The sequence below is a fragment of the Spermophilus citellus genome (assembly GCF_964194105.1).
Source record: "Spermophilus citellus genome assembly, chromosome: 5".
NCBI classification, from domain to species: domain Eukaryota; kingdom Metazoa; phylum Chordata; class Mammalia; order Rodentia; family Sciuridae; genus Spermophilus; species Spermophilus citellus.
In genome coordinates this window covers 57,843,101-57,869,288 of record NC_138186.1, presented here as the reverse complement: position 1 = coordinate 57,869,288, position 26,188 = coordinate 57,843,101, and the positions used below count along the sequence as shown (strand labels likewise).

Genomic DNA, 26,188 nt, shown 5'->3' with positions numbered 1-26,188 from the left:
TGGTAGAGGGCTCACCTCATATGTGCGAGACCCTGGGTTTGAGCCTCAGCACCACATAATAAATAAGTGAAATAAAGGTATATATAAAAAAGTTATAGATATTTTTAAAAAGTACTTTTAATGAGGGAATAGAATATATAAAAGAAAACTTAAGGGGCTAGGAATGTAACTCAGTGGCAGAGCACTTGCCTACCATTTGTGAGATACTGGGTTCGATCCTTAACACAACATAAAAATAAATAAAATAAAGACATGTTGTCCACCTACAACTATAAAAAAATAAAAAAAGAAAGAAAACTTAAGCAGAAGAGCCTAAGACCAATGCCAGAAGTTATCATGAGAAGCTGTTTTCCAGAGAATTCTAATGTTTAAAATCATAGAACCATAAGGTAAAAGGGCTCTCCAAGGCTTTGTTTTAAGAGGACTTGATCTGAAGCAGTGGCTTCCTGATGTTTTTGATTTCATGGATCTTCAAAAGATGCACTTATGTAGCCAGGTGAAGTGGTGCACACCCGTAATCCCAGCGACTTGGAAGGCTGAGGCAGGAGGATTGCAAATTCAAAGCCAGCCTCAGCAATTTAGCAAGGCCCTAAGCAATTTAGCGAGACCCTGCCTGGCTCAAAACAAAATATGAAAGAAGGACTGGGGATGTGGCTCAATAGTTAAGTGCCCCTGGGTTCAATCCCCAGTACCAAAAAATAAAGAAAAAGAAAACAGATGCATATGTGTGCATGCACACACTCACCAATCTAAACTACCATCTACTTACCTTTACCAGAAGAGAAGAACATTTTTACACCAAGAATGTTGGAGAGATATAAACTCTTAATAAAAAACCAGTGTTTCCCCAAAACAAAACAAATTAGCAATCTCATCCTGGCCAGTAAAATTATTGGTCTGGAGATTAGTGGTTAGGGAAGTGATTCATCTGGACTGTTTTGGGTTAGGATAAGTTATCTTGGGATCAAATGAATTCCCAAGTAATAGTATTATCTCATTGGTTGGAAGCATATTTGGACAGTTGAACTGTAGCTTACCCTGTTGCTGTGTGTGTGTGTGTGTGCACACACGTGCATGTGTGTATATGTTTGTGTGGTGCTGGAATGAAATCCAGGACTTGTACATGCTAGGCAGGCACTCTCCTACTGAACTACATCCCTAGCCCTTTTAAAGTTTCATTTTAAGACAGTCTCACTAAGTTCCCCAGGCTGGCCTTGAACCTAAAATTCTCTTGAGTTGGCCTCCCTAATATCTGCAGTTAGGTGTGTACCACTGTGCCTGGCTTCTTAGTTAGGCTTTTGGTGGTTGCCTTGGTACCTGAGATTGTCTTTCCATCCAGATTCTCTGAGTTTATCTTTTATCTTCCACTTGAGATTATGAATTTTGAGGTCTTGTTATATGTTTTTTGGTGTTAAATTTTTTTTAGTTCTTTATATATCCTGGAGATTGATGCTTTGAGGTGCAGGTGGCAAAGATTTTCTCCCATTCTGTAGGCTGTCTCTTCATGTTCTTGATTGTTTCCTTTGCTGTGAAGAAGCTTTTTAGTTTGATAAAATGCCATTTATTGATTCTTGATTTTTTACTTATTGTGCTTTAGAAGTCTTATTAAGAAATTCAGTTCCTAAGCTGACATCATGGAGATTTGGGCCTATTTTATTATTATTATTACTATTATTAGGCACAAGGTCTCTGTTTTAGTGCCTAAGTCCTTGATCCACTTTGAGTTGAGTTTTGAGAAGGGTGAGAGATAGGGGTTTAATTTCATTTTATTACATATGGATTTCCAGTTATTCAGCACCATTTGTTGAAGAGGCTATCTTTTCTCCAATATATATTTTGACGCCTTTGTCTAGTGTGAGATAACCGTGTTTGTCTTCTATTTTGTACCATTGGTCTTCATGTCATTTTAATACTGTAGCTCTGTAGTATAATTTAAGGTCTGATATTGTGATGCCTTCTGTTTCACTTTTCTTGCTAAGGATTGCTTTGGCTATTCTGGGTCTCTTATTTTTCCAAATTAATTTCATGACTGTTTTTTCTATTTCTATGAAGAATGTCATTGGGATTTTAATAGGAATTGCATTAAATCTGTATAATGCTTTTGGGGATATGGCCATTTTGACAGTGTTAGTTCTGCCTATCCATAAGCATGAGAAATCTTTCCATCTTCTAAGGTCTTCAATTTCTTTCTTTAGTGTTCTTTAGTTTTCATTGTAGAGGTCTTTCACCTCTTGATAGGTTGATTCTGAAATATTTTATTTTCTTTGAGGCAATTGTGAATGGGATAGTTTTTCTAATTTCTCTTTCAGTTGATTCATCATTGATGTATAGGAATGCAGTTGATTTATGGGTGTTGTTGTTGTTGTTATTCCATGGATTGAACCCAGGGGTGTTTAACCACTGAGCCACATCCCCATCCCTTTTCTATATTATTTAGAGACAGGATCTTGCTGAGTTGCTTAGGGTTTCACTAAGTTGCTGAGGCTGGCAATCTTCCTCCCTCAGCTTCCCAAGCTGCTGGGATTATAGGCATGCGCCAACCTGGCCGATGTTAATTTTATATCCTGCTACTTTGTTGAATTCATTTATTAGATCTATAAGTTTTCTGGTGGAATTTCTTGGGTCTTCTGAATATAGAAGTTTTAAATGACTCAGTTTTAAATGACCTGTCTTCAGGTTTACTCCTTTTTGCTTTTACCTAATCAAGTCTGCGGTTGAACCCTTCTGATGAATTTTAGCTTCAATGATTGTGTTTTTCCACCACAGAGTTTGTGTTTGCATATTTTTAATAGTTTTAGTCTTGTTTGTGCATTGTTTTCTTGATTTCACTTAGTTTAATATCTGTATTCTCTTTTAGCTTATTGAGCATCTTTAAAACAGTTATTCTTTGTCAGGCAGTTCATAGATCTACATTTTTTAGGAACTGTTTCTGGAGTTTTATTTAGTTGCTTTAAGCTGTATCTCCCTGTATATCTTGTACATCTTGTAATCTTTTGCTGCGATTTGGGCATTTGCTAAATCTCCCCAGGTCTTTGTGTGATGGCTTTATGTAGAGGAAGACCTTTACTAATGAGCCCTGCTAATGGCTGTAGGATTTTTTTTCAGATCTTTTGCTCCCACTGACATCTACCTGCAAAACTGCAGTGTCAATGTGCTGCTTTCCTTATTTTCAGTGGCTTCCAAGCTCTGATGGTTGTCTGTTCAGTACTCTGTCAGGTGAGATAGATAGCATATTGAATACACAGTCTACTTATTTTTGTCCAAAGAGAGGAAGCCCAGTGTGGGGTAGGGTGGTGGAGGTAGGATTTCAACACCCTTTTGTCCTCTTGTCTTTGCTCATACTATCCTCAAGGGCCTCACACCACCTTCAGCTACTTCTTTAGTAAATAATTTTAATATCTATCAGGCATTCCATTGGCCCTGGAAAGAGTGGAAGAGGCATGGTTCTGGCCTTCTCTGTACTTCCTTTGGGGAAGGACCTGTAGCTGCCTAGTCCGCCATTGTGTAGCTAGCACTCCCTCTAACGCTTTTATGTTTAAAGCATTTTGGTGGGCTTTGGAGATATGAGGAGATGGTAGCTTCCCTGAAATAACTTACCTTCTGAATGGGAGGACTGATTTATAAATTAAAAATATCAATATTTAAAAGACTATAAAAAGTAAGCAAACAACCTGTAAATGCAATATGAACTCAGAATAGGATGTCATAAGTAGTTGGACTTTAAACACAGGGTGGAAGAAAAAGTAAGCCTTACTAGATGGTAAGCTCCTTGAAGGCAGTTATTATTGGTAGAGGGTGTTTGGGTAAGATTGGGTGGAAATTATTTTCCATTTAAAATGGATGAGGCAAAGCTGGGCATAGTAGCACATGCATATAATCCTAGCAACTTGGCAAGCCGAGATAGGAGGATCCCAAGTTCAAGGCCAGCTGTGGCAATTTAGTAAAACTTATCTCAAATTTAAAATAATAATAATAATAAAAAGGACTGCAGCGGGCGGGGGGCTGGAGTTGTGGCTCAGTGGCAGAGTGCTTGCCTTGCACATGTGAGGCACTGGGTTTGATCCTCAGCACCACATAAAATAAGAACAAACAAAATAAAGATAATGCGTTCATGTATTAGTAAACTATATTTTGAAAAAAAGGACTGGGAATGTAGCTCAGTGGTAGAGCATACCTGGGTTCAATCCCCAGTACTGCAAGAATGAATGAATGAATGAAAGAAAAAGTAGATGAGACAGAACTTTTCAGTCCATGGTAAGTGTAGAGTCTTGGAGCCAATCACAGAAATGGAGAGATCAGGGATGGGAATGGTAGTTTGCCTGTTTAACAGGACAAACATTGTGTCCATTGGTCAAAGTATCTTTATTTCAAGACTTTTGAGTACTGCTTTCTAAAGGAAGACTTTTAGTATTCCCTATGAGCCAAAAGAAATGTCTCCTTTCTTAGCTGCCTTCCAGCTTATTCTGTCTACTTCTGTTAACTTCCTTCTCACCTACTCACTTCCCATCTGTTTAGTTTTCGTTTACCCACCTTTCCTTAGCTTGCTTTCTTTGTTTCTTAAAGCAACAGTTGTGTTTACATCCCAGTTCCTTCCATTTTCCAAACTTGAGTAACCTAGCAAAACTAAGTTGCAATCAAGTTGGTTTTCATGACTGCATTTTAGAATCTTATAATAAGAATGTTAACGGCACGAGCATTCCTTTAAGTTCTCTAAAGCCTCCCTTGCATGCTAAATGTATATTTGTCATTGTTTCATCTAATCATCTACCTATCCAAAAGGCATTACTACACCTTTGCTACTTTGGAAAATACTAAATAAATGTAAGACACAGCAACCCTGTAGTCAGCTGTGTTCTCTAAACTAAGGATTGCCCCCATAATGGTGGGCAGAAACTTATACTGAAGACTTAGTGGTGGTTTGGGGTGAGAATGTTGCATCACCCTTAAGAATTACCACCATTTTTCTTCTTTCCTTTGCCACTATTTCCCTATTTCTACTGTCATATCTAAGAAACAGGAAGAAAAAAAACAATGTCTCAAGTACAGATGGTCCTCAACTTATGATGGTTCAACTTGTGATTTTTTGACTTTACAATGGTATGAAAACAGTACATATTCTACATATTACGTAGTATATTCTACATATTACGTAGAAACCACGCTTCAAATTTTGAATATTCATATTTTCCTGGGCTAGCAATATGAAGAACAATACTTTTTCATGATGCTGCATAGTGGCATCAAGCTGCACTAATCTCCCACTAAGCTACGCAATCAGGAAGGTAGACCATGAATACTGTACAGTGTGCTATTGTATTGCTAAGCTGTGATGTTCATTCAGTAGGTTAGTTATATTCATTGCACTTGGAATCATACACTAAATAAGCTGGGCTTAGGTTAATAACCAGGATTTTACATATGGACTGTCAGCCCACTCTTCACCAGTTGGCCCATTAAGGATATGGAATGAAATCCTGCTACTATTTCTTACATTTCCCTTGCACCCATACTGTGATAATTGTGTCCACTTCTGCCTTTGTTGAACTAGATTTCACACCTGTGATGTGTGGCAGGTATGAGAATTCTGACCCATAACAAAGCGAACTATGGGTAGGTATTTCACATGGAATATTTTATACTTTTTTAGGTTTTCAAACTAGAGTCATTTCTAAAATCTTATTTAGAGTATGCAGGAAGCTATTGGAGAAAGGTTACATGTCAGTGCTTAAACATTTTATCACCTATTATAATTCTCAAATTATTAATCATTTATTTTAACTGAGAATTAATGGAGAAATATATGTAATGAAAATAAACAAAAATTTACTTCCCTAATTATAGGTCTAAATTTTTTATTAATGGGAATTTAAGTCAAAGGCACCTTCCTCAAAAAAGGGCAGAAAAACAGCTAGAAGTACTATAAGATCTTCAATCACAAAAGAGTTAAAGAAATATTGAATTAGATTTATTTATTTTGTATTGGGGATTGAACTCAGGAGCACTCAACCACTGAGTCACATCCCCAGCCCTATTTTGTATTTTATTCAGAGGTAGGGTCTCACTGAGTTGCTTAGCACCTCACCATTGCTGAGGCTGGCTTTTGACCTTGCAGTCCTCCTGCCTCAGCCTCCAGAGCTGCTGGGATTACAGGCGTGTGCCACAGCTCCTAGATAGATTTAATGTTTTTAAGATATCAAATTTGTCAGTCATTTTATTTAATTGAGATTTGTGGTGTTGCCTAATCCTGTTCTGACTGGCTTCTGTGCCTAAGTGCTTATTACATCATAGGTGTGTGCTCAGTAAATATTTATTTACTAAATTAATATCTAGTGATAAAGTTTTGCCAAAAATGCCCTCTAGTGGAAGCTGGTATCTTTGAACAACATAGTCCCCATAATAAGAGTGAGTATCTGGTTGAAAAAAAGCTAACTTCATTTAAATATGACACATATTGGGAGCCATTAAAAATGGCATCTTTAATGTGCTTTTTTTCCTGTCTTTGCAAACAACACACCATGTGTACAGTTGTCTAAAAAGCCAAGTCTTTTTGAAAGTTTGACCTTTTTGCCTGCATGTGCCAGTTTTGTTTATACTAGGACCTAGGCAATTACCCATATATTCTCGTGTAGCTAGGAAAGCATGACAGTCCGCTGTGGTACCTGGCAAAGGAGCTGGAACTGGGAAAGAATAGGTTAATGAGCAATCACGGAATTTCAGAAGATAATTGTCTCTGCATAATGCAAAAGCATTTCAGTTTATTTATCAAAGAGAAGGGGCTCCACCTAGGATTAGAAGTCAAGATAGGCATCTAATATCAGTAAAAGATGCTCAGGGGAAAATTAGGATTGAATTTTTAGTTCCTTATATCAAAATCCCTGGGAAGGCAGTGAGTGGTATATCCTTTGCCTTAAGCAGAAATATGAAATATGGCTGGGAAACCAGATGAACAACTGAGGGCTGTGGGCAATGAGGTATTCTTTGAGGTAGAGATTCATGTGTGGTAGAGTGGGCAGGAAAAGACCATTATGAAAATGATAAACCTGCCAGGCATGTGACACATGCTTGTGATCCCGTGACTCAGGAGGCTAAGGCAGGAGGATCATAAGTTTGAGGCCAATCTCAGAAACTTAGCAGGCTCTGAGCAACTTAGGAGGATGCTGTCTCAAAATAAAAGAGAATAAGGGCTGGGCATGTAGCTCAGTGGTAAAATGTCCCTGGGTTCATTCCTAAGTACCAAAAGTAAAGGGGGGAAAAAAGGAAAGAAAAAGAAAGAAAAATGGGGCTTTGAGGATTAGAACAGAAGAGGATGGATAGCATGGCGAGGAGGTAAGTATATCTGGGGACTTCTGATTAGTAGACCAGACTATCTGGTTGTTTGTATTTAAAAAAAAAAAAGTGGAGATAATATTAAAAGCTAGTCCAGAGTCAGATTGTTTGGAATACTTTTGAAAGTCCGGTTGAGAAACTTGGACTTTATCATATGAGCAAGCCATTAAAAGTGGTAGTTGTGGAACAGTGGTTAATATTAATTATGGCTTTAGAAGCCCAAGAAAACTAGTAGGGAAGGGAGATGATTCATTCACTTCAAAAGTGATGGTACCACTCTTTTTTTCTCCCCCAGGGCTGAGGACTGAACCCAGGGCTTTGTGCGTGCTAGGCAAGCGCTCTGCCACTGAGCTAAATCCCCAACCCTGATGGTACCACTCTTTACAGCAATAAAACCAGTGGTCTTAGTGGAGGGGCCTATCATGCTCTCCATGCCCCTCACCCTGTACCAGGAGTACCCCAGGCCTCAGCTCTGGGTCCTGTAGTACTGATACGTCATACCCCTTTCCTAAATTCTAATTGCTTGAACATCTGATTGTTTCCTCCATTATTGTCCTTCTTTCTAATAGTAGCATACTATTTATTTGAATATTTTCTTTTCAAAATTCTTTATTGTGGTACCAAGGATTGTGCCTAGGGGCATTCCACCACTGAGCATCCCCAGCCTTTGTATTCTTTTTTATTTTGAGACAGAGTCTTGCTAAGTTGCCCAGGTTGACCTTGAATTTGAGATTCTCCTGCCTTAGCCTCATGAGCAACTGGGATTACAGGTATGCACCTGGCTTAAATGTTTTCAAAAGTATAAACCAATGTGGTATTTCTGCATTTCTGGGTCACCTAGACACACTTTCCCAAGGCTTATACCTATGATTACTGGATTTGAGAGTCTTTTTTTGCTTTTTTTTTTTTTTTTTTTTTTTTTTTTGTAGTGCTGGTGATTAAACCCAGGGCCTTGGGAATGCTAGGCAAGGGCTCCGCCACTGAGCTGCACACCCAGCCCTGGATCTTGCTTTGAATTTAGCTACATCAACCACTAAAACCATCTTATAGAATGTCCAAAAGAGACAGGTTTGCAGGTAAAATTTTTCAGGTCTTTCTAGAACAGATAAACCTTGAAACAGAACATTCTATAGAGATAGGGAAAGTCACCCATCTCAGTTTTTGTAGTGTAATAGTAAAACAGGGAAGGGCAATATAAGAAAAGACTAATCTCACTTCTGAAAATGAACTTAAAATATAAATATAATTTTTTCTTTTTTAGTGCTGGGGATTGAATCCAGGGCCTTGTGCATTCGAGGCAAGCACTCTACCAGCTGAGTTATATCCCCACCCTAAATATTAACGGACTGAAGATAACATTGTATTTGAAAATAAAACACCAAGACCATTTTTTTTATTATATGCAGTTTTCAGCTTCAGAAAAATCTATCACTGATATAAACCAACATATTTTAAAAGGACAGTGTATGATTTTCTTTTTTTTTTTTTGAACATTTATTTTTTAGTTGTAGGTGGACACAATACCTTTATTTTATTTTTATGTGGTGCTGAGAATCGAACCCAGTGCCTCATGCATGCTAGGTAAGCACTCTTCCTTTGACCCACAACCCCAGCCCCAGTGTGTGATTTTCTTAATAGGTGCAAAATAAAATATTAGATGAAATTTAATATTTAGTCTAATTTTTTTTTATCCAAACTAGAAATAAAAAAGAACTTCTGTAACCTAAAGTTAACTAAAATCCCCTAGATAGACATTATACTTTCTGGTAAAACTGTAGATCCATTACCTCTAAAGTTCAGATAAGGAGATGATACCCACTGTATCACCCTTATTGTTTACTAACAAACTAGAGTTCCTAGCTAATGCCAGAAGACAAGAAAAAAGAAATAGAAAAGAGAGGAAAGCTGTCTGTACTTGAAGATTATGAGGTCACCCAGAGAAAATGCAAAAGAATCTACAAATTATTAGAACAATTAACAGTTCAGCAAGATTGCCTGAGTTTTGGATTAGAAATGTTTGAACATAATATGAAATATGATTTTTAGGTCAAAATTATTAAATATCAGCAATGCCATATGATTCAAACTAATATAAAAGTGAATTACATTTTGGCATACTAGCAGTAACCATTTGGTAAATGTGTATTATATTTTCAAAAGATTCCATTCACAAAAACTTTAAAAGGTGTCCAGGAAATACTAAATGTAGATATGGATGGGAAGACTCACTATCACGAAGAGGTCAGTTTTCCCCAAAATAAGTTTATAAATTCAATGCAATGCCAATCAAACTTGCAAAAGAATTTTTTGGACATAATTTTACAAGTTTACCTTAAGTTTCATATGATAAAGAAACAAAAACGGCTAAAGTTACTTTAAAATAATTGGTGGGGAAGAGGTGGTATGAGCCAGCAAGATTGGCTTAACTTGTCTTTTTGGTAATGGAACCCTGTGGCAGTGGGAAATGGTGAGTCAAATAGGCTAGTAGAATAGGAAACAAAAGCAAAACAACACAGATGTGTTAGCAACTTCAGTGCAAACTGTATAACTTTTAGGAAAAACTATAAGGGAATATCTTAATTATCTTGGGGTAAGAAATGGTTTCATAAAATATAAAATCATAAAATGCACCCTATGATTGCATGAACTATAAATCCTATGCACAACATGGCCCCCTAAACAACAGACAAGCCACACACTTATACACAGATACTTACAACACATCTAAGTGTCAGAGGCCTTACATCCAGAAATGTACAGAACTGTAATCATTTAATGAGAAAAAGGCAAATCGACCAACCAAAAAAAGGATTGGTTCATCCCTTAGAATAGGTAATGCCTGTTATTTGTTTCTGACCTTATTAAGTATGTTTCTATTGATAGTGCTTCAATTAGCAACAATCATGCCTCAGATAAACTTCATTGGCCACAATACTGCCACTGCACAAAGCTTTGATAGTCCTTCAAAGCAGTTGAGTTCATATTAGTTCTGGTAAGTTTTTATGTGATTGGAAGTTCAGTGGTGAGTGCTTGCTTGTTATGTCAGTTCACAGCAGAGAAAAGAGAATGGCCAATATATACTTGAAAAGATGTTCAATCCTGCTCTGGTAATCAAGAAGATGAATTTTTTTTAAAAAAAATTTAAATTCTAATAGTGGTTGATCGCATTTAGTTAACATCGAGTTTCGAAGTCTAAGTCAGAGCTTAGCCATGTATCAGCTGTGCAATCATGGATAGGGTTCATTACCTCTAAGTTTCTTCTATTTTAAATAGGGTTAAAATAACTACCTTATCAGCTTATCATGAGGAATGAATGATATATGTTAAGTATTAGAACAGTGCCTGGATGTAGTAAGTGTTCAATAAATGACAGTTGATTTGACTTTTTATAATGCATGTTAATTATAAAAATACTGAAAAGTATTTAGCCCCAGCCAGGTTTTGTCCAACTGTTTTTTACTTGTAGAGATTGTGAATGGAGAGCTACCTATCCCTGAAAATGCCAGCTTCTTACCCAGAGCCCTCCCAGGTAGCATTACCCTGGTGAAGTCGTAACTAGGGTCTAGACCTTAACTCTAAAGGTCCAGAACTTCAATTTTGTGCGAACAAGATACAGTGACCAGTTATCTTGGGAAGTGACTTATGTGGTCAAATCATCAGAGTGAAGATTAATTTACAATAATAAATAAAACTGTTAAGCACACTGGTACTTGAATTGGTGGTTATTGTGTTTTCTCCCTGAAGGTAGGCTATGTGGAAAATCAATTTTGGTTTTCTGTGCAAGGAATAAGTGCAGAGGGAGCCTTCTGGATGACGTTATAGTGACCAGTGCTCTCAGGCCCTCATAGGCTATCACCAGACTCCAGTGGGTCTATTTATGAGTTGGAGACCTGCTGAGGAAGAACGCAGTCTAATTTGCTCAGAGGACACCCCCTCTTACTGCTGATCTCCAGTCCATGGTCAAGCATAGACTGATGTCCTCAACTGTCAGATTCTGTCTAGGTCAGTTTGATCACTTTGGGGGTCCTCAGAACTCTTGTCACTCAGACCCCTGGTATCTGGTTGATACCAGAACTTAGGGTTTTGGTTATTTTAACAGATGGATTTTGTTTTCACTACATTTTTCTTTTTTATTTAATTTTCAGAGAACAAACTCTTAACTATTATTTTGGAGACATTAAATGTCATTGCAATGTACAAATACAAAGTGACAATTCCTTATCTATTTATTCAGGTACTAGGGAATGAACCTAGGGGTGCTTTACCACTAAGCTAAATTTCCAGTCCTTTATTTTATTATTATTATTTTTTGTTTTTGTTTTTGGTACTGTGGATTGAACCCAGGAACATTTAACCACTGAGTCACATCCCCAGCCCCCCCCTTTTTTTTTTGCATTTTTTTTAGAGACAAGGTCTCAATGAGTTGCTTAAGTGCTTCACTAAATTGCTGAGACTGGCTTTGAACTCATGATCTTCCTGCTTCAGCCTCTTGAGTTGCTGGGATTATAGGCATGTGCCACCACACAGCTCATTATTTTTTGAGTCAGTCTCACTAGTTTGCTTAGTGCCTTGCTAAATTACTGAGGTTGATTTGAAACTTGTAATCTTCCTGCCTCACTTGCAGTACAATTCCTTATTTCTTACTGACATCATCACCTTAATAGTCCAGCCTCTGCCTTTCATTAAAGTCCAGATTGGATCTGGACCAGCTTGATGCCATATTTTCTTTACTGGAGGACTAGTAAGCTGGCCCCTTGGAATTAGCATTGAATTAAATGGTCCCTCAGAAGTCTGACATTGATCAGGTGTGGTGGCGCATGCCTTTCATCCCAGCGACTCTGGAGGTTGAGACAGGAGGATAGCTTGAGCCCAGGAGTTGCCTGCCTCTGAACAATGAGACTGTCTTTTTTTTTTTTTTAAGCTATACTTAATGGATTACAAGTATATCTTGTTTCATTACATCTTGGTCATCTTTGTTAAAGATATATATCCCACTGGTATTATAATCTTTTTTTTTTTTTTTGGTATTATAATCTTATGAGTATCTACATTGATTCACACAGTTATCACAGGCAACATAGAAGAGATGCTAAAGAAACATTTATGAAGTCAGGGAAGCTTATTTTGTGTGTTTTCTCTAGGGACCATCCTCATTGGTCATACAGCCTTAAGACTCAGAGGCAGTGATTCATACTTTTCCCTCCAGTATCTTGTCCGTCAGAACTCTGCTTTCTACTTCCTGCTACTGTAAAGAAACCTGTATTTAGTTATTAGTTGATTAGCTTAGCATTTCCCATATAAGATTATGTTTGCTTTTATGGGGACTTTGATGTTTTAATGCAAATCATGGGACTCACTGGCAGAATCGGAAGGTGAATATTTTAAAACAGGAGCAGGGGTGCTAGGATTTAGTGGGACTTAAACTACAAAGAAGTGTGTTCCCTTGTGCAGTGGCCCTCTGTCTTATTCTTGCAGGAGTTAGGGCCCAGTCCTGTCACCTCTTGTGCCCGCTCACTGTAGCAGAGTACCCAGAAGCACTCCTGCTTTACCCTTATACAAGAGATGAGGGTCATGCACAGTTCACGTCTTTCAAATGCCTTCTATGGTTTATTGAAAGAAGGCCCTTTTGATATTTTTGCCACGCAGCACATTCTGCTGGATCTGTGAGTATTCAATGGACATACCCCCACTGGAGACTGAACTCAGGCTAATTCTGCTTCTTTAATTCAACTGCATTTTGTAATGCAATGGATTTACTTTAACAACTTTACTGGGCTTTTACTATCTTTGCTCTGTGTTGCCATTAAACAATGTTTAAAGACCTAAGAAAAGTAGATAACATGAGATAAACCAAATTTGTTTTGAAAGGATAGTGATTTTTCTTGTTTTTAATATAAGAGTGTCCTCTAATTGTTTAAGAATACCATACTATGGATGCCTTATTAGATGAGACTCTGGATGAAATCAAGGCCACAGTGTTAGTTACTTTAAGGTGCTCCATTAACCAGCCTAATAAGGTAAAAGCCCTGTTTTAGCCAGATTTTTTGCTGCTGTGACTGAAGGATCCCATCAGTGCAATTGTAGGGGAGGGGGAGTTTATTTGAGGGCTCACGATTTCAAAGGTCTTAGTCCAGAGAAGGTCAGCTCCATTTCTTGGGGCTTGAGATGAGGCTGACCATGATGGCAGGACATGGTGGCAGAGGGAAGCAGCTCCCATGGCATCTGGAAGCAGAGAGAATGACTGTAGCTCGAGATACACAATATATACTTCATAGCCATGCCCCCTATTAACCACTTCCTCCAGTCACACACTACTAGCCACCACTCATTTAATCCCATCATGGATTGGGTTAAGACTAACAATCCAATCATTTCTCCTCTGAACCTTCTTGCATTGTCTCACACGTGAGCTTTTGGGGGACACCTCATATCCATAATAAGCCCTATGGAGGCAAAAATGAGTGGCTGATAAGAGCTTGTTTTCAGAAATAGGTAGCATAGCTGGCCATGGCAGCTGGTATTTTGGTTAGATTTAACTACTTTCCAAGTACAGGAGTGTGTGTACTCTCATTTGAACCTCCCTCGCCATTCAGCTGATTCCCTTCACCACCTATTAGGACATACTCCTCTCTCTTTCCCTCTCTCTCTTTCTCTCTCTCTCTCTCACTCTCTCTTCCCCCCCCTCTCTCTCTCACACACACACACACACACACACACACGCGCGCGCGCACACACACACACACATTCCCCTGCCTCCACTCTTTCAGAGAGGTTGGTGCACTGTTGAGAGGTATTTTACTGACCAGTAAACTGGAATAATGTTAGGAGCTGTTCCATGGGGGATTTCTGGAGTTTCGGGGGAAAAGAGTCTGCCCATGAATTCCACGCTATGCACAGTTGTTGGGAGTACCACCTGGAAAGAAGAGTAGAATTTAACTTCGTACCTTGGTTGATATGAAATGTGATTGACATTTGACTGGCAGAGGCTCTGTTGTATTGCCAGTCTGCAATAAGAGATTTGTACTTTGCCAGTTGTAAAGTTATGGACAGGGGAAGGGGAAAGGGCTTTTTTTTTTTTTGGTACTAGGGATTGAACCCAGGGGTGCTTTATCATTGAGCCACATCCCCAGCCCTTTTTCTTTTGAGGCAGGGTCTAAGTTGCTGAGGCTGGCCTTGAACTTGCAATCTTCCTACCTCTGCCTCTTGAGTTGCTGGCATTATAGGCATACACACCATGTCAGCAAGAGAGCTCTTTATGAAGTGGTTAGGGCTTCTAGAACATGATCTCAGGTTCTCTGTATACCATGAATGTCATCACGCTGCTTATCTCAAAATCTTACTTCCTAATGAAAGCATGACAAAACATATTTGTGCGTATCTTCAATCATCTTGCTGATACCTGAATTTTTTGTTTTGTTTTTTAGTTTTTGGTACTGGGGATTTAACTCAGGGGCACTCTACCTCTGAGCTACATCCCCAGCCCTTTTTATTGTTTATTTTGAGGCAGGGTCTTGTTAAGTTGCTCAGGTTGGCCTTGAAATTGCCCTGTCCTTTCTTAGCTTCCTGAATTGCTGCACTTAAGGCTTTTCACCACTGCACCCAGCTCAATGCCTGGATTTTTATGGTTGCTGAAACAGTGAGTTTCCTCAATGCCATATCCCCTAAAGGTGCTGAGGTTGACAACAGAGTCTTCTTTCTGTCTCTACTTGTTTACCACAGGGCATGTAGTGTACTAGCTTCTTGTTTATCCTCTAAGTTGCATGAGTGTGTGCATGGCTTTTTTTTACACTCTTTTAAAAAAATATATATGTTTAGTTGTTGATGGACCTTTATTTTATTATTTTATGTGGTGCTGAGAATCAAGCCCAGAGCCTCAAACATGCTAAGCCACAACCTGAGCCCCTTTTTTACACTTTTGATGATCTATTATATACACTATTCTTGTCCCTTTGCTTTTTCACATACTGTTTTTTAAGCAACTCTTGGTTTCCACTATATGGCTGATTTATAATTTGTTTTACCAGTTCCCTATTAAAATTCCTGACTGTTCTCTTTGTAACATCCAGTTTTTTTCCCCTAATATATATTTAACAAATACTCCTGTCTTCTCTTTGGACCTTTCTCATCTTTGCTCTTGAAACCAAGTGCTTTCCACACACCTTAATCCCAGCTGATATTCAGGAGGCTGAGGTACAAGATCACACATTCGAGGTTGGCCTGGGCAATTTAGCAAGACCCTATCTCTAAATTAAAGAGGGCTGGGGATGTCGCTTGGTGGTAGAACACCACTGGGTTCAATTCCCACTACCACCCCCATACATATGGTGTCTCTGTGCAGAATATGATGGGTCTCTGTCCTGACATGTTTGGTGTGTTGTGTGGGGCAGGGCACAAGACTAAATGTTATTGTTGTCATTTAAGTAGCAGGACATCAGGAAGATGGGGTTTCCATTTCTTAGAGTAGCCACCAAAACAGCCAACATTGGCATCTAATCTGAGGATCCGTTTGTAAATTCTAGTCAGATTTGTTTTCTTTTCACAGAAATTGTTCCTTTTTTTTTTTTTTCTCTGCAGGCAGTTCCCAATGTATATATGTGTCTTCCATACTAATGGCCATGTGTGGAAAGCCCTCTTCAGCCATGTGGAGAAAGTAGGAGGAGGGTATTCCCCATTTCACTGCTTGGGCTGCAGCTGGAAAGCAATTTCTGGCATCCTGAGTTGCAAATTTGAATTAATTTTCTCAGAGAAAATACATTTGAAGCCAGATGTGGTGGTACACACCTGTAATTCTTGCAACTCTGGAGGCTGAAGCAGGAGGATTACAAGTTTGAGACCAGCCTGGGCAATTTAAGATAAAAATAAAATAACTTAAGACAAAATGAGATAAAATGGGCTGGGGGTGTAGCTCAGTGGTAGAGTGGCCCTGGGTTCAATCACCAGTACTGCAAAAGAAAATAAAAAAGATAATAAATACATTTGCTAGTTAGCTTCCACAGTGGTGGTACTAGTATTCTAGTACTGTAGTATAGATACATTGTAGGTTCAGTAGGCTTTTAAAATGAAACTGAGAGCTTGTCATAACATCATTTCTATGACAAAGGGTGTTCTACACTCCCTGCTAGCAAACAACCAGGTGGTGGATATTTGAACATATTGTAAGGGATCTGTTGGCCAAATTTTGCCATGGCACACCAAGCATCATGTGGACTGGGAGTAACATTAATATGACTGGGGTCAGAGAAACAAAAATATTTGGATTTTTAAAATGTAATTTTTGAGCCACAGTTTACTGAGACTATAGTGAGACTTGGGGGATAAAGTAGTTAGACTCCTTTCCATTGGATGATTGGAATGAGGAGGGAAAAGAGTTCTAAGAGGAGAAAAAAAATCAGGGATCTTTCTTTCTCAGGAAAGGAAGAAGCTTCAGAAAGAGAAGCCATGAGAAAGCAAGAGGTACTTCAAATTCACTGAAGTGGATTGGTGTCCCCAAAAGGCAGAAAATTTTGAAGACAGAATTCTAGATAAAAATCTGGTGAGGTTATTGACAGAAATTTGGGAGGCAGCTTGCAAGTGGCCTCCCAAATGGCCATCTGAGTCTAAAAGGTATTTTTTGTTTTTTGTGTTTAAAAATATTTTTTATGGAACTTTTCAAGCATACACAAAAATGAAGAGACTAGTAGAATGAATTCTATGTAACCATCAACCAGGCTCAACAGTGACCAACATTTTGACGATCTTGTTTTATTTCTTCCTGCCACTTTTCACCCCTCCCCACCCCCGCCCCACACATCATAATACTTTACCTGTAAACCTCAGAGGTATTACTGCCATACAAATATTTTAAAAATGAAATTATAGTACCATTATCATATCAAACTAATCATTACTTAATGTCATCTAATACTTACTCTGTGTTCCATTTTTCCCAGTTTTGGACTGGGAGTAGTAGGAAGGGAGGTTGGAGTCAGGGGCTGCAAAGGGGCATGAGTAAATTTTAGGCTGTGTTGGATGTGCTCATTATTTTGGTTGTGACTTTACGAGTATATATTGTGACAAAACTTATCAGATTGTACACTTCAAACCTTCAATAAAGCTTTTTTTTTAAAAAAACAGTAGTGTAGCTATAGATAGTATTTTAGAACATTTTCCCTCAGTTTTCTAAAAAAAATCTTTATAGTTGGTTTATGCAAATCAGTATTTAATAAGAACCACATATTATGTTTAGTTGATCTATCGCTAATCCATAGAAGATCCACTCTCCCTGCCTCCCTTTTTTTTTAAATTTATTTTTTAGTTGTAGATGGATACAATATCTTTATTTTATTTTATGTGGTGCTGAGGATTGAACCCAGGGCCTCACACATGCTAGGCAAGAGCTCTACCACTGAGCCACAACCCCAGCCCCCTGCCTCCCTTTTTAGTGTCATTCATTTGTTAAAGAACCTTATCTAATTGACTCTGTAGTGTTTGCCATATGCTTTCTCCATGATTTGGCTAATCACAGCCTGTGGTGTCAAGTTCCTATTTCCTAGGTTTCCCCTAACCTAGTAGTTAGATCTCAAGGCTTCCTTGGACTTAGGCTCAGTTCTTTTAGCAAAATACTTGATAGGTGATGCTGCTAGGAACCATACTAGGGAGGGCCGACTGTTCTGGAGACAGATGTTGTCAGGCTTATTCACCCATTATAAAGTTTCCTGTCAGTTTTCATCTAATAGCTTAATGAACTATTAGGAGAAAATTATTTATTTCTGTATATAGTTTTTAAAAGATATACTGGTTATAATATATAGACAATAAACCACATATATGTAATGGGTAAAATTCAAGAAGGGTGTGATATATATTTGACATAGATATATGGGCATATGCATATGTATGTTTTTGATTGGTTGTCTGGCTGCTGCAGAGAACTTGGTATTTGGGAGGCCTACTGCAGGGACAAACCATGGTTCCTATGATCAGATGTTTGGAGGTTAAACACTAATTTTCTCAGTGGTAGCAATAGAAGGGTCGCTTAACCACTGAGCCACATCCCTAGCCCCCCTCCCTTTAATATTTTTTTTTTAGTTATTGATAGATTTTTATTTTATTTATGTATTTATATGTGGTGCTGAGAGTCGAACCCAGTGCCTCACACATGCCAGGCAAGTGTGCTACCACTGAACCCCAGCCCCCCTAGTCTCGTTTAAAAAATTTTTGTTTTAGTTGTAGATGGACATAATACCTTTATTTATTTATATTTTTATGTGGTGCTGAGGCTTGAACCCAATGCTTCAGGCATCCTAGGCAAGTACTCTACCACTGAGCCCCAACCCCAGCCCCGCCAGGCCTTTTCATATTTTATTCCGAGACAGGGTCCTGCTGAGATTGCTTAGGGCCTTGTAGGTTGCTGAGGCTGTCTTTGAATTTGTAATCCTCCTGCCTCAGCCTTCCATGCCACTGGGATTACAGACCTACCCCACTTTTTGGTGTAGAAAAATTTTCTGTGTGATAAGAAACCTTAGTTTGGACCTTGTTTTATCACTGGTTTGTCAGGGAGATCATGCTAAAACAAAACATAAAAACTGCTAATGACTTTTTGTTTTCCCCTTTCAGGAAAAAAACTCTGTTTTCTCTTTTAGCAGATCCGCTCAAGCTGTTCTGGGGTTTATTTTGACCCTGGTGTTGTTTTTGGCGCCCCTCTTTACTTGATCCATCTCAAAAGCACAAAACATATATGTTCAAATGAGAGATCTTTTCATTCCTATCTAATTCTCCTTTCCTTTTGTCTTTAGGAAAATTCCTTTTTTTTTTTTTTTAGTACTGGAAATTGAACTAAGGATGCTTACCACTGAACTATTATCCCCAGCTCATTTTATTTTACTTTGATACAAGTTGCTGAGGCTGGACTAGAACTTGAGATCCTCCTGCCTTATCCTTGTAAGTGGCTGGTATTCCAGACATTATTACCAATGTTGTAATCCAGTCAGAATGAGACACAAGAGGTAGTTTGCCTCATGCAAGTCTCATACCCATTTGTCTGAAGTGGGATTTCTGTTGCACTTAATGGAATTGATCTATGTGCCATTGTGCCATGTATTGTGCCCACATTTGGGTAAAGATGCCTATCTTTAATAAAGAAGAAAAACAAAGAGTTATCAAGTTAACAGATCAGGGTTCTTTTGCATTAGGATAATTTTTTCTTGGCCAACAGAAAATCCTGGCCTGTGAGTAACATGTTTCTTTTATTAATTGGAGAATTCATGTGTTGGCATTCAAAGCGAAGTTAGATTAGGTGACTGAACTGATTCCCTGGGTTGGTGAGGGGGCTACCATGTTGCAGAGCCTGTGCATTGGGACAGACTGGGAACTGGCTACTGGGGAGGTTCAAAATATACACAGTGCCTGTTTGAGGTTAATAACATGGATAGCCTCTAGAAGGTGCAGAGCCGATACCTACTTGTAGCAAGCCAATTCCTTTGATCTGAAGACAATACAAACTACTAAGTGTTTTTATTTTGTGGTGCTGAGGACTGAGTCTAAGACCTTGAGCATGCTGGGCAAGCACTCTACTACTGAGCTGTCCCCCAACCCAACAGACTATTAAGTTTGAAGAAGCCCCAAGTAATCCTTACACAGCTAGCCTGGTTCTCTACTACTTTGAGCTGTCACTTCTCTGCACTGTCAGGGGTAGTATTTCTGAGAAAGAGGGAGAGAGGGGATGTGTGTCTCCCATGGAATTCAAAATTTTCTGATTTTAATATGAGCAGCCTTTTTTTTTTTTTCCACCTTGCCCTCAATCTAGCATCCTGGAAAAAGGACTAAGGTTTAGGCACTGACCTCTCTGGATATAGTATTTAGGTTAATGAATCAAAAAGTGTGATGCCTTGAAGGCCAGCTAGCTTCATTCCACAGATGGCATCTCCTTAGTCCCCTTCAGTCATCTTACTGATCTTGCTCATTAGGAGACCCAGATGATAGAGAGTGTAGAGTACACAGTATGATCATCACTGCTACCAAACAGAAAAGCCCAAAACATGCAGTGGCTTCATCCTTCAAACATTAATAATGGTAGTGTGGCATAATGCAGGTGTCAGTATGTAAAAATTCAACCAGAGACTGAGTTGCTGCAAGGAAATGGAAACTTTAAAAAAAATTTTTTTTATTTATTATTTTTCTCGTTATGGGGCTGGAACCCAGGGCTTGACTTGTGCTTGGAATGCTTTACCACTGAGCCACACCCCCAGGCCAGAAATAGAAACACTTTTATATTCAAAAGTATGCTGGGGTTCTGTGAGTATACCAAAAATTATTGAGTTGTATACTTGAAGTGAGTGAATTTTATAGTATGTAAATTATATCTTGGTAAAGCAATTTAAAAATATTTGTGGGAATAAAATACAATGCGATGTTGAAATGATGGCTTGAAGTTCTAGGAATAGATGAAATAAATCATTGAGAAGTGCAGACAAAACCTTAAGGAAAGCTGACATGTCAAGGAACTGGGAGACATTTGAAAACAGAGGTGTGATTACAGATGTAGGAAGAAAACCAGACCAGAATGGTAGGCTGAAGTTCAGGAGAGAATGCTCACTTGGTGTCAAATGCAGTACAAATGTGGATGGAGACTGAGCAAAGGCTAATGAATTTAACTATAAGGAAATCGCTAGTGAGTGACCTTTGAGAAAATAGTTCCCATGAAATCTGGGTGTTGGGGAGGAGCTGCAAGGAGATGAAGCCGCATAATACTCCTCCAGAGGTCAAGAGGGCAGAGGAAGGAGGAGCCTAATCAGTATCAAGGATAGTCTAGAGGCAGGGCAACCTTGTGTCTTTCTTTTTTGTCTCTGTCTCTCTCTTAAATTAGAATAGACTTAATATTTGCAGTGAGAGGAAGGAAGCAAACAAGAGGAGAGAGTGAAGTACAGAGCGCCAAGGCCTAGTTCTGGTTCTTCTATGGTTAGAGAAGTCGGTATTTGGTACAAAGTAAAGCATTTTTACTGTCATTTGCTGTCAGATGACAGATGTCAAAGCATCTGTCTTTTTTGTTTTCTTGGACAATGGCAGGGATGGTCCCTCCCCATGAGCAAACCAGTGTTTTGTGATTGGCCATCCTGGGATTGAACCCAGGGCCTCAGGCATGCCCAGCAAGGCTGAGCCACTGAGTCACACCCCCAGCCCTATTGTACACTTTTTGCATTGAAGAAAGCTCATCCTAATATCATACCAGCATAATGTATCATAAGGTATCATAAGGTGATACATTATGCTGGTATAACCCCAAATCTGCATAACCCCCAATTACACAGTTATTCTTGAACTCCAGCATTTGATTACTGACAACAAATGAGTGATAGTCATCTTGCAAGGGTTCTGACACCAGCACATCAGGTCCCATCACCTGTGGCCAAGACCTGCTGCTTAATGGATGTTCCTGTTCTCAGGTCCAAGAGCCAGAGAATACATTTCATCAGAGCTTTTGGACTTCTCTCAGAAATTTCAGTCCCTCCAGGGGTCTTCGAGCTGTGCTCTAGAGGTAATCCCTCGAACACTCCCCTACACACTCCCACTCAGGGAGGGTGGTAACAAGGGGAAGGGGGATGTGCAGCAGCCTGCAAGGACATTCCACCTATTCAGCAGTCTCCACCTCACATGGCCCTTAGCTTCCCTAACCCCACCTTTTCAATGTGTGCCCTAATTTCAGTTTTGTTTTAGCTATAAATGTAGAAATTTAAAAGCTATTGTCATTGTAAAGTCCTACATAGTACTTTCGTGGCACCCTTCCCTTTTGGGTTATTAACTATATTTTAATGAGATTTTTTTTTTTTCACCTAATGCTTGGGATTGAATCCAGGGCCTAGCACATGCTAGGCAAGTGCACTACCACTGAGCTACATCCCCAGCCCCTCTTAATGTGATTTCTATATTTTATGAAAGTCTTTTCCTTAATTATATATTGATAATTAATTATATTTTCTCATACCACTTGGAAATAAAATATTAGCAAAAACAAAATTTAGTTTTATCATGTCATTTTTAAAAATGCCTTCACTATGTCTCTTCAAGTGGTCTTCAGATTTTGTCACAGATGCAATTCTGGATACATTTAGTGAGTTGAAGGGTTAAAATACCCAGCACTGTCGCATATGGCAGTGAGCGGAATCACAGATGTTGATGATACCACGTAATTAGTATTCTTTTATGTAAATGAAGGCTGTCAGCATGTTACCATAGTGTCTACTCTCTCTGAAGCTGGAATTTATGCCACTTGGTCTCACCAAGACCAAGCAGGATTATTCCATAGTCCTTCATTAAGAACGGAAAAAATGGATAACATGAGAGAGGGGGGAAATGGAGATCTCCCTAAAGAAGATTTTTTTTTCCTATTTTGTTTTTGTTGATTCCTCTGCCTAAGAAAAATTATTTCTGGTGATGCACTTAAGATCTGCTAAGAAATTTGCTATTTAAGAATGATTGAAAGAATCCAATTAAAAGATACCATGTTTTCAGGCTATTTTTGAAAAATGATTGTTATGTTTAGTCATCTTTCACATGGAGACTTTTTTAAGTGATGTGGTAAATCTAGATATTTCTTTTTTTTTTTTTGAAAGAGAGAGAGAGAATTTTAATATTTATTTTTTAGTTTTTCGGCAGACACAACATCTTTGTATGTGGTGCTGAGGATCGAACCCCGGCCGCACGCATGCCAGGCGAGCGTGCTACTGCTTGAGACACATCCCTAGCCCCTCTAGATATTTCTCATCAGAACAAAAGGCAGAAGTTGAAAAGATTCCATTATATTTTCACTTAATACTTAGTGGCATTTTTCTAGTAGAATTACTTAAAATACTGATTGTGATTTTTAACTCAGGTTGATTCTGATTTTTAAAATAAAACTATGGTAATTAAAAAATGCTAATATTTTTCAGGTTACTTTTCTATATGCAGATTAATCCAGGTTGTGTAGGGCATTTATTTACATGACCGATCTACTTAATGATGTAGAACTATTCAGATATATCCTGTTCTTTCCCAACCACACTGCAAGTCTGTTTGGATATTGGGTGCCTGTCATACTGGATGATATATGTTTCAAGTAGAAATGTTAGAATTATTGTGACCTTTGAGAATATGAAGGGAAAGCTGTACATGTCAGAAAAATATACAACAGAATTCCTCTTTCTGTTAGTGGGTATTAGGGCTTGTTATGAAATAAAGCAGAGTGTGTGGGAGGTGATTTAAACACATTTCTCCTTGAACAGAGCCTACCTGAGGTTGTGTTCTTTTCATTCTCTTATCTTACATGTTGGTTAAGCTAGCTTTTTTCTTTTGTGTCACTTTTTGGAAATTTCCATTTCATGATCAGTTATGGTTTTCCTCTAGAGAAGCTAGTCTGCCTAGCTTAGGTCCATGTGGTGAGGTACAAAGTAGCCTTGTGTTTTCCTGAATGGATTTACTCTGCCATATGGCAGGTTACTGAGTCACCACAACAGATTTGTAATGGGAAAAGGGCTGTGCAGGAAAGGATGTGCGTGATCAGCAGATTTATAGATCAGGAAATGAGATTGGAAGGAAGAATTTCCACAGTGCCCTTTCCATTTGACAGGGCTCCACGGAGAGGGTGTGAAATAGTGTTTTAGTGTTTTTCTATTTTGGCTTTTGGTTGTTCCCGCATATTTTTTCCTAGCACAGGAGTTGATTTTGTAAGGCATCGGTGTTCTGTGTTGTGCTGCTATATTCCTGTTTACAGAAATACTCTCTCTTTGTAGGATGTGAAGCTGACTTGTATTTCACAGGAGAACATTTTGGTGGCAATTAAATATCTGAGGACACATTGAGGCAAAAATAGGGATTGGCTAGGTATTACGTTTTGAGTTATAAGGGGATGCTATTCAGGTATGATTCAGTAGGTACTGAATTTTTCAAAGGAAAGAAAACAAAAAGAAAAGTGGAGTGAGCTAAACAATATATCCTGGTGTGTTTAAGTCTGCTGTTTTAATACTGCAGCTACTGTAGGTGTGTGACTAATTTTAAAAAAAAAATAATGTATTTTTGGTATGGGGGATTGAACTCAGGGGTGCTTTACTGCTGAGCTACATCCCCAGCCCTTTACATTGTTTATTTTGAGACAGGGTCTGACTAGGTTGCTTACGGCCTTGCTAAATTGCTGAGGCAGGCCTCAAATATGTGATCCTCTTGCCTCAGCCTTTGAGTTACTGGGATTACAAGTGAGAGCCACCAGGCCTAGCTGTGTGTGACTATTTAAATTTTAATTAACTAAAATTAAAACTTCAGTCCCTCAGTCTCACTAGCCACATTTCAAATGCTTGGTAATTTTGTGACTAGTTACTACAGCACGAAGGAGAATATTTCATCACTATAGAAAGTTCTTTTGGATGATGTTGGTCTGAGTGAAGAATCTGAGAATGAAAATTTGATTTCTGTGAATTTTCCCTCCCTATATAACTGATTGGATTAGTGTAGTGGTTCTTTGATTTTAATGTGCAAAAGATTCATCAGTAGAGCTTGTTTAATATGGAGATTTTAGTCTCCTCTCCAGACAGATTCATTAAGTCTAGAGTAGTAACCAGGAAGAAGCCTAGGGAATTCTGATGCTGGTAGGTGATTCAGGGACAACATTTTAAAAAATAGTGATAAACTTGGGAATTTCTTGACTCTTGATATTTCTCCCATCTCCCTTCATTCCTTCCTTACTGACATCTTTTGTGTCCCTGATAATTGGTTGAGAGACCATCATGTGTATCCAATTTATTTATTTATGTGTTTATTGGTGCCAGGGATTGAACTCTGGGACAATCACTGAGTCACAACCCCAGCCCTATTTTGTATTTTAGCACTCCGCTTTTGCTGAGGCTGGCTTTGAACTCACGATCCTCCTGTCGAATCCTCCCAAACTGCTGGGATTATGGGTGTACACCATTGCATCTGGCAAGGGTTTCTTTTTAAAAAAAATTATTTTTTTATTTATACATGATAAGGGTTTCTTATATGGGCAGCTGGCCTCTGCCATTTTGAAGGGAAGGGAAGGACTGCCAGCATGCTGGCACACGCCTGTAATCTCAGTGGCTTGGGAGGCTGAGGCAGGAGGATCCCGCGTTCAAAGTCAGCCTTAGCGAATTCACCAGGCCCTAAGCAACTCAGTGAGACCCTGTCTCTAGATAGTGCCCCTGAATTCAATCCCAAGTACCAAAAAAAAAAAAAAAAAAAAAAAAAAAAAAAAATTTTGGTCCTGCAGTCTGTGTATGTATGTGTATATGTATATACACCAGTAGAGCTTGTTTAATATGGAGAGCTTGTTTAATGTGTGTGTATATTTATACATACACATACATACATACATGTATGTATGTATGTATGTATATGTGTATGTGTGGGTTTTGGCAACTGAACTAGGCCAAAAGGATATCTGGAAAACGAAATGAACTACTTAGTACACTATATTTAGACTTCTCTGGGTTGACCCCATAATCTGGAACTGTTGCTCATAGAAACAAGAAGTAGAAAAGAAATGGAGATAAAGGCTATTCATTTTATAAGAGGACTGCCTTCAGGGAATTTTAAAAGCTGGTATGGGTTGCAGGTGGTGGGTGGAAGCTTCAAGATTCCAAAGAATAACCTTTTTTTTTTTTTTTTAATAATAGTCATCCAGCTTCTTTCCCTTGAGAAATTGCCTACTAGGCTTCTCTTATGAATACTGAAAAAGCAGTATTACACAGAAAAAAGTGTTCAGTATGTTATTTTTTGTTTGTTTTGTTTTGTTTTGGTACAAGGGATTGAATCCAGGGTGCTTTACCACTGAGCTACATCCACAGTCCTTTTTATTTTAAGACAGAGTCTCCATAAGTTACTGAGGCTGCCCCAAACT

At 38.6% G+C, this 26,188-nt stretch overlaps 1 protein-coding gene across 12 annotated transcripts in view; it reads left to right on the top strand.

Annotated features, from left to right (window-relative positions):
- USP49 (ubiquitin specific peptidase 49) overlaps positions 1-26,188 on the top strand; it is a 103,191-nt gene that overhangs the window by 62,039 nt on the left and 14,964 nt on the right. The window contains exon 1 of one of the 12 annotated variants that reach the window (XM_081295490.1): positions 19,140-19,245. The exons of the other annotated variants lie outside the window; for them this stretch is intronic. The gene's annotated coding sequence lies outside the window, so the exon portion shown is untranslated. Of the gene's footprint in view, positions 1-19,139; positions 19,246-26,188 lie in introns of those variants that run through there. 12 annotated transcript variants of the gene reach the window in all.